Below are 9,473 nucleotides of genomic sequence, written 5' to 3'. Positions count from 1 at the left end.
TGGGTTTTTCAATGAATCTTGAAGATTCCATACTAGGGAAGTACTATAAAATTTTTCATGTCTGAATTATACTATAAAAAGTCATTGAGAGATTTCACCAGTGACAAAGTTTTTTGTTGTCATGCAAATGTTTACTGAGCCCCCGTTTGAACTCCATTAAATTACACTCTATTACATTCTATTTTTCTCTCTTCTATTTTCAACCAAATAATCTTTTATAAAATAATATTACACGTAAATCGAAAATTTTTCCTTTTTTTTTCAACCACTTATTTTTAAAAAAAAAAAAACTACTCTTTCCATTTTAATTACCGAAAAATGGGGGCCAAACGGGAGCTGAATTAATTTCACTAATGATCATCATAATTAAAGCAAAATCTCAAATTGGTCATTAAAGGATTTCTGTGACTCATTACTCCTTGAACTTGATTAACATCATATTTGCGTAGTAGCTGTTAAATTTTCATGTTGACTTAAGTCGTTGAAGCTACCAATTCCTTCCACTTGACCTCGTGTTTCTCTCTAGTCCTACTTCTTTAGTGTTTATTAATGGTGAAAATTAGGATTATGGATAAAAGAAGCATTTTCAATTTTTTTCATTTTCACTAAATGTGAGTTTTTTTTTTTTTTTTTTTGTCTCTCTCTCTCTAGGATTTATTTGGAAGATTCATAATTTCACGATATGAACACGATGATCGTTAATTGATGTCAAGATTTAACATGCTGACTTTGAATCTTGAATAATATCACTAAAAAAGCGACCAATTATGTGATATTATTTAATACTAGCGACTAAACAAGTCACGAAATTACTTTAATCAGCAATATAAAATTTCACTTGAACTTCATTGACCATCTGTGAAGTTAAGAGTTAATTTTACCAATAGTCACATAAGTACATGCAAAATTTCAAATTGGTCTTCTGAGTACTTTTCCTACATATTTAGTCATTTGTAGTAAGCAACCCCAAGAATTTAAAGCCCTAGGCGACTAATTAAAGATGAGGCCCTTAAACTTAATTTTTTTTTTCAATAAGAGTACCAATCAATACTTACGAAAGGGAAGAGAATACACAACAATATCAACGAATCGAGCCGAGTTGGCTCGTGAGCCGAAACTCGAGGCTTGGGCTCTGCTTGAATAAAATGGTGCTAGGTTTTTTCGAGCTCGAGCATAGCCAAGCTTTTGTTCGGCCAAAAAATCTAGGCTCAACCCAAACTTTCTGCTAGAGCCTTTCCAAGCCTAACTGGACAAGCTTTTTTTTTTTTTTTTTTTTTAAGCTGTGGCCTTTTAAGGCAGTCGAGTGCTTCCTTTTAAAGGGTAGTGGCTTTGTGCTGTCTTTTAAAGCAGTCAAGTGCTACCTTCTAAAGGGCAGCAACTGGCTGCCTTTTGTTTCTTTTTTTCTTTTTTTAAGAAGACCCTTGAGCCCGAGCCGACGAGCTACACGTGTTGGCTCGGGCTTGGGCATATGCCCCGAAAATGGGGCTCGACCCGAGTCTTGGCTCGATTCTACTGAGCCTTGCTGGCTCGGGCTTTTTCCGAATCAAGCCACAGTTGGCTCGAGCTGACGAGTTAAATTGACATCCCTAAGAATACGTCACATGAGCAGGTTGATACCATTTGTTAATAACTGAAAAGGAACCTTTGATTTGTAAATACTAAAACCTAGTTAATCAAACAGTTTGTCTAAATTATTCGTTTCAATTAGAATACACCAGTCAGGCAGGGCTTCATATATGTAGTTTTAGGCACAATTTTGACTGAGAGAAGTTAACATATTTGTATTCTATAATATATAATCTATTGCGGAATTAAATAAAGATGAACACTAAATATAGCATAGTAAACCACCAAATGAAGCATCCTCAAATCCCATGTCACGAGTAAAATAATCCATTATCAAATAATAAAAAATACAATAGTTTCAATTTAGTAATTTAAGCCAATAAATAAATAATAAGTAAAAATATGAAACGTATTTTAATTACACGATTAAATATTGATTTTTGTACCAATTTTGCTTCTCGACTTAGTTAATGGGCAGCCTATTTCAACTATACTTAAGATATGTCTTTACCACAATAGTTTCACTAGCAAATTACTTTTTGAATAAGTAAGATTTGCTAGTAAAAAAGTAGCTTTCTTTAACAAAATAAGCAAGTTAAAAAACTAAACCAAAGATGCTCTAAACTATAGTGAAGTTAAAAAAATAAATAAATAAATAAATAAACTCAACAAAAAGAATATCTTTTCAAGAATCAAGAACAAAGAATCAAGGGCAAGAATTCAAAAAAATTAAAAGAAAAATCGAGATTTCGATTAAAAATTCTACATATGAAAGTCCACCTTATAAATAGTCTCTACTATGTCTTCAATCTTCAAGATCGAGTACATGAACAACCAAACAATCTCTTGGGCTCAAATAAAGACAAAGAAAATTGCTTAGAAACCATAGCCAAGCAATCCCTTGGAGTCTCAATTTTCTTCCTTCTTGGCATACTTTGGAGTCTCAATTTTCTTCCTTCTTGGCATACTCTGGTGTCGCAATGGTCTCTTCTTTCTTGGAATTCTTTGGTGGTTACGGTTCTCTAGCTAAAATCCATGAATTTCTTTTTAGATTTTGGTGTTGGATGTAAATAGATGTGGGCTGAATTTTTCTTATGAGGCCCCCAAAAAATTAGAGGCCTTAGGCCATGGCCTAGCTGGCCTTACACCAGGGCCGGCTCTATTTGTAGTGGCGGATCCACAGTGGATCTTGGTGGATTATGTGATCCACTGACTTCAAGTTGATTTTTTTTTCTTTTAAGTTTAAAATTAAATAATTAGATTTGGGCATTTCATATAGTCCCTGTTTGACCTTTAGATTTTAAATTATTTGCTACAGTATTATTATTCACCACACATTCATATAATAAAATATTTTACACACAAACTAATAAAGTTTCGTTACTTATTGACCACACATTCTCCAAAAAATAATTTTTAAAACACTTTAGTTTTCAAATAATGGGTGACAAACATGGCCTTAGAACACACTCGTCATTTACATATAGGAAAAATTCAAAAAATCAAGGTTTAAGTATGACAAAATTAATTTTTAGGTGTCAAGTTTCAAAATGCAAAACTCTGGTATTAGCTAATTAATTAAAAATATTTATTAATTAAATTTAATAAGGTCACAAAAATATAATTAATGGTCACAACTTTTTTACTGGTCACATATTGTCAAATTAATTGGTCACAGATTATTTCGAGGTCACAAATAAATTTTTTTGTAGGTTACAGATTATTTTGAGGTCACAAATCAAAAATTTTTTAGCCTACGTTTTATTTCATTGGTCACAGATCAAAAAAATTACATTTCACATTTTATTATCGGTCACAAATTTTCAAATTTATCGGTCACACATTATTGAATTTTAAGGTCATAATTTAATAGCTAGTTGCAAAGAACCAAATTGTTGGTCACATACACCAAACACCCCACCATTGATCCCGATCCACCACCAACTCTTGGTCACAAATCAACCAAATAGTTGGTCACAATCACTATCCCACCATGTTCCCGCCACAATACCACCACACCACTGCCAATAACAAAAAACAACCATTGCCACACAGTTGCCGCCTGTACAATATCACCACAACTACTGCCAACAACAAAAACAACCACAACCTTACGACAGGTCTCTTCCGATGGTGACACCATTATGTAAGGCGATTCAACATCCCAAACTGACAGATTCACCACCTCAGCCACCACCACAAAATCGTCACTATTACCACACAAAACACCATCTAAGCACATCCCAACCACAAGATCCACCAGGCAACCAAGCAAACCACCAACGACTAAAAAAAAAAAAAAGAACTAGGCAGTCGTGGACAGCAGTGTTCACAACGCCGCCATCTTCGGTAATTGATGGAGCGTCTTTTTTAGAAGGGAATATGTACGATGGCACAAAAGCCTACACAAATAGGAGAAGATTTTAGCCATCGCTTTGTGTACTCACTGTTGTTGCTCTTTCACTTGCAAAGGTTCCGATAAGAACATCGTGGTGTTATTTAGGTGGTGGCGACGATGAGTGCTCTGACGGCGACGATGAGTGCTCACGGACAGAGAGGAGGACATGAGAAGGTGATGAAGAAGATGAGAGTGAGTGAGAAGAATGAAACGATAGGGTTTGTAATTGAATTATATGGAAATATTTAATAGTTAATTATTATGTTAATACTTGATTTGTGAATAATGAAACTTTAACCTTGATTTTTGAATTGTAATAGTTAAACAACTGGTATTATGTAATTTCCTCTTTACATATTGTCATTTCCAACCCTTGAAAACCCAATTGATCTAATCATCAAAACTACTGACCTTCACCTCCTACAAAAACCTGCACTGTGGTCCTACAATTCAAAATCTACTCAACCTCCGTCATCTCTAGTTTAGCCATTTGCTAAGTTTTCTCTACTAAGTGCAATTCGGTAAAACCTCCATTGTTGAGTGCGATTTAGTAAAAGTTCTAGCTTGTTGCTTGTGATCAGCCTTCTACAAAAGTTCCAGCCTTTGCTAGCCTCGGCCCAAAGGTTAATTTTGCTTCCTTGCTAATGCGGTTGTATCTACCTCCTATTACCTCATAACTTGTTGGACTATTTTGGTTTGCTTAATTTATTCTATTACTGTGTCTCATTATTTAAAATTTGGAAATATATTTATAATTTGTGAATTGTCATTTATCATAATGCTGAAATTATTTTGTCATTTGTGATTTGTGAGATTTAATTTGAGAATTTCAACAAATTATAAATTATTTTGTGATTTATAAATCTATGAATCTGTGATCACTTGTATTGATGCATATGTGAGTCTAGATTTAATTTGTATTGATGCTGTGAATTTGTGATCATAACTATATTTGTTCTTGTAGAATATAATTATAGAAACCTTACTTAGCAAATAATTTTAATGAATCTTGAAGATGTTCCAATTGAAAATTAATGACGGAGATGTTGGGAATGAAAGGTTTGAACTTGATGTTGCGAAACTTTCTTCAAATCTTGGATTGAGAGTTTCAATACAGAATTATGATCCAAATGTTCGAAATGTGATTAGAAGAGCATAATTGCAATGTGGACTTTATCAACCTCGCAATCATGAATTTTCACCCATGAATAACAAAGGCGATTTTGAGCTTCAAGGTATGATGATCATCCTAGTTGGTTGGAATACAGTATAGCAAAGATGCTATGTTTTGCTTCTACTACTATCAGTTCAGCTCAAGTAGTAGTTTATTTGTTAATGGTGGGTTCTCAAATTGGAAAATGAAAAAAATTATGAGAAAACATATTACTAAATCAAGTAGTGTACACAGTTAGGCTCTGGTGAAATATGAATAATTCAAGAATCAAGAACAAAGCATCTGATCTTGTCTCTTTAAGTAATCACATCAAATTTGAACAGAGCATCGAATTCATTGAATGCGTTAATTGTCTACAAGAAGGGATGACCTTTCGTGGACAAGATGAATAAGAAGATTTAAATAGTCAAGGGAACTTCTTGAACTTTTGCATGTGTTGTGGGATCATAATATTGAGATTAAGGTTGTTGCTTTGACTAATGTGATAGAAAACCTGAAATTAACATCATCACGAGTTCAAAAAAATAATGTGAGTGCTATTATTTTTGAAACTCTAATTGTGATTATCCAAGATATTGACAATAGCTTATTTATTTATTTTATTCTAGTTGATGAATCTTGAGGCATTTTAGTGAATAAACAAATGTCAGTTGTCATTCGTTATATAAAGAATGGGCATGTGTTGGAATATTTTATTGGTGTCACGCATGTTTCGAGTGCTACAGTTGTCTCATTTAAGGCCGGAATTGATTAATTTTCTCTACGCATAGTTTGAGTATATCTAATTTGACAAGTCAAGGATATGATGGAGCTAGTCATATGCGAGGTAAGTATAATGGTCTCAAGGCACTTATTTTGAAAGAAAACCTAAGTGCTTACTATATTTATTGTTTTGCTCATCAATTTTAACTAGCTCTTGTATCTATGGCATGGAAACATTAGAAAATTGAAATTTTCTTCACTTCAGTGTATAGATTGGCGAATGTTATTGGAGGATCGATGAAATAGAATAATCTTTTTCTAGAGAAACAAAGACTTGAAATTCTTAAAGCTCCTAGTTTTGGTGAAATATCAAGTGGACGTGGTCTTAATTAAGAAACTACTTTTAAGCATTCTGATAATACATGTTGGAGCTTTCAATACAATTGTTTAATTAACTTGATTGTCATATTTTCAACCACAGTTGATGTTGTTTGAGATGATTGATACTGACACTACAAGTTCCAAAGTATTAGAAAAGAAAGATTAAAATATCAAATGAATTGTCCAAAGTGTTAGAAAAGAAAGATCAAAATATTGTCGATACCATGAGATTGTTGAATTTATGTAAATACAGCTTCAAACCATGAGGAATGATTGATGTGATTATTATTATTATTTTTAAATGGTTTGTTCATTCTGTAAAACTTACGAGACAATATTCCTAATATAGATGATATGTTCATAACTCTAAGTCGCTCGTGGAGTGATACAGTGACAAATTTGCAACGCTTCTGTGTCGAAATGTTATGTACTATTATTGATATGTAACTTCAAGAGTTGAATGATCGTTTTTTTTTTTGAGATAAAATAGTGACTTACTCTTTTGTGTTGCATGTTTTTGTCCAAATAATTCATTTGCTGCTTTTGCAAGAACAATCTGATTTGACTATGTGAATATTACTCAATAGATTTTGATGCAACAGATATATTTTCAACTTAATCAGTGCAATGATGAAGATTTTGGAGGATTACAAGGTTTGAGTGATTTTGCACAGAAATTGGTTACAAAAATAAACATGAAGTGTATACCCATTAATTTACAAGCCTGTGAAATTGGCTTTAATTTTTCTCGTGACTACTACTACGATCTAAGAGCATTTTTCTGTAATAATTTATATGAAAAATGGTATGCTCAATCGAATCAGAGATCAGTGGTTGAATGATAGTTTGATTGTACATATTGAGAATGATGTATTTGACAATATTGAAAATGTTGTGATTATGGGATGTTATTAAAGTATGAGAACACGTAGAGAACAATTATAATAAGATATCGAAACTTTTAACTTTTCAAAAGTTCTTCGAAAGTTTGATCGTGCTTCCTAACTCAAAATGTTTATGTCCTCCACTGGTTATTCGAATAGTAAAAAGTAAGAACAATTGCAATGAAAGTCCCTAAACTTCACATAAAAGTGCAAATATTTTCCTAACATCCAAATCTCAGCGAAGTTTGAAATCATTGACACATGATGTGTAGATAAACCCATAAATTTAAACAATTGCTCTCCCTACCATGTTATCTATCATCTATTTTCTTTATATAATTGTTGTTGCACTGGGTTGGGTTTTATAGGTTTGGATGAGTTCAGAGGATGGGTTAGGGTGGATATCTAGAGAAACACAAAGATTTTTATTTTTATTTAAAATTAACTATGGATTGGTTCGCCCTTTTGAAGTTAGATTTGCTCAAATCACCTACTATTTTAATATTTGTCTAGTTGATTTATGGTCAGCTTAGTTAATAGAAGCTTGAGGACCATAGTCTTAAAATATGGAGGTTCCAGATGAATTCGCCACTATATAAAAGTTAAGGGGTTGTTCTCTTTGACGTTTTCTGTTTTCGATTTTTCAAAACGGTGAATATGCATTCTCTTTCTCGTTTTTCGAAAACGCGTTTTTGAAAATTAAAAAAAAACAAAAAAAATTTGTGAAGAAAACACAAAATGACCAAAAGGTCATTTTGAGTGTTTTCTATTGAAAATAATAAAAACACGCAAAACAAGAGAAAGAAAAAAAAAAGTGGATGGCCGTGAAACTTTCAACTTCATTCTCTCCTTTAGGCCGTCTCCTCCTTCTCCCTTCTTGACGCCAACGACGAAGGAGTGGTTGATGGTGGTGGCATCGGCGTGGGGAGGCGACGCTGCTCCAAACCACAGCAAAGTCGCGACCTCCTCTCCAAACCACAGCAGCATCACAACCTATTCGTCGCTCGCGACGCTGTGGTCGTTGAGCCTGACATTCGCAGCACGATGATGGGTGATGGGTGTTGATGGTAGTGGTGATTTGGTGTCTTCTCTCTCTCAATGTTGGGGGTTCTTTGGTTTTGGTTGATGGGTGTTGATGGTGGTGGCGATTTGGTTTCTTCTCTCTCTCACTATTGGGGGTTCTTTGGTTTTGGTTGATGGTGGTGGCAATTTTGGTTTTCGTTGATGGTTATGATTTTAGCAGTGGTGTTGATGGTGGTGGTACCGACGATCGATTTTGTGGTGGTGATTGGTTGTCTTGGTGACTGGTTGTGGCGATGATTGGTTGTGGTGGTGAACAATGATGATTCTAGTTGTGGCGGCTTGTGGTGGAGTTGTGGTGGTTTTTTGAAGAAAATGTTATAAAAAATTATTCTCAAAATTTACAAGTAAACGCATTCTTCAATTTCCTGTTTTGAGAAATGATTTTCTAAAATGACAAAAAAGAACATGTTTTCAACAATCTCAAAATGAACACTCAAAACACAAAATCGAAAATGAATTTGAAACTCAAATACGAGAACAACCCCTAAATGTCTCAATTACAATTTACTCTAAAAGTGATGTATGTATGAGTGGCAATGGCGCAATTTAATTACCATTGTCAACATTAATGACCATATGGGTAAGTAGAATATTTTGACACCAATTTAAAACTCACTTAGTTACCATCATTATAATACTTCACTCTTGTTCGAGAGTTTTTTCTTCAGATTTTAGTTTAGTTAAACTTCATTTTTAATCATACATATTTCGTTAAACTTACAACTTTTGTCTGCATTTAAGTCACACATTTAATGAAATCATTGACTTCTAATTTCAAAAAACTTTATCAAACAAGGGCTTCATGTATATTTGTCTTCTGACATCATATGACATATTAGAGTTAATTTCAAAAATGATTGAGATCTAATTGAAATTTGAAGCAAGCCCTTTAGAGTTATTAAACATTTCACAATTAGTCACTGTTAACTTATCCAAGTTGTTTTTAATGTCAAAATTTTAAATTTGGACTAGATTAATAAGTGCTAAGTAGATTGCCAAATAAGCAACATAATTTCACAAATGATATTGAATTTTAAATGATATTTCAATTTAGTCCTTGACACTTTTTCGACGATTTAATTATTAGACGCTTCAAAATTGGTTGCTCTAATAGTTTGATTAAAATTATATCCAATGTAAGAAGCTATTAAACCTTTATGTGGGCTAACAACTAACATGCATTGAATCAATGTCGTGAATTACAAATCGATGGATTCAAAAGTCAATTGAAGTTAAATTTATCCCAAATTGCTCACTCACTAACCTGAGTCAAATTGCTCACTCG

This window comes from Olea europaea, chromosome 10 (genome assembly GCF_002742605.1).
Source record: "Olea europaea var. sylvestris chromosome 10, O_europaea_v1, whole genome shotgun sequence".
NCBI lineage: Eukaryota > Viridiplantae > Streptophyta > Magnoliopsida > Lamiales > Oleaceae > Olea > Olea europaea.
The sequence above is the reverse complement of the archived record's forward strand: the minus strand, read 5'-3'. Positions refer to the sequence as shown.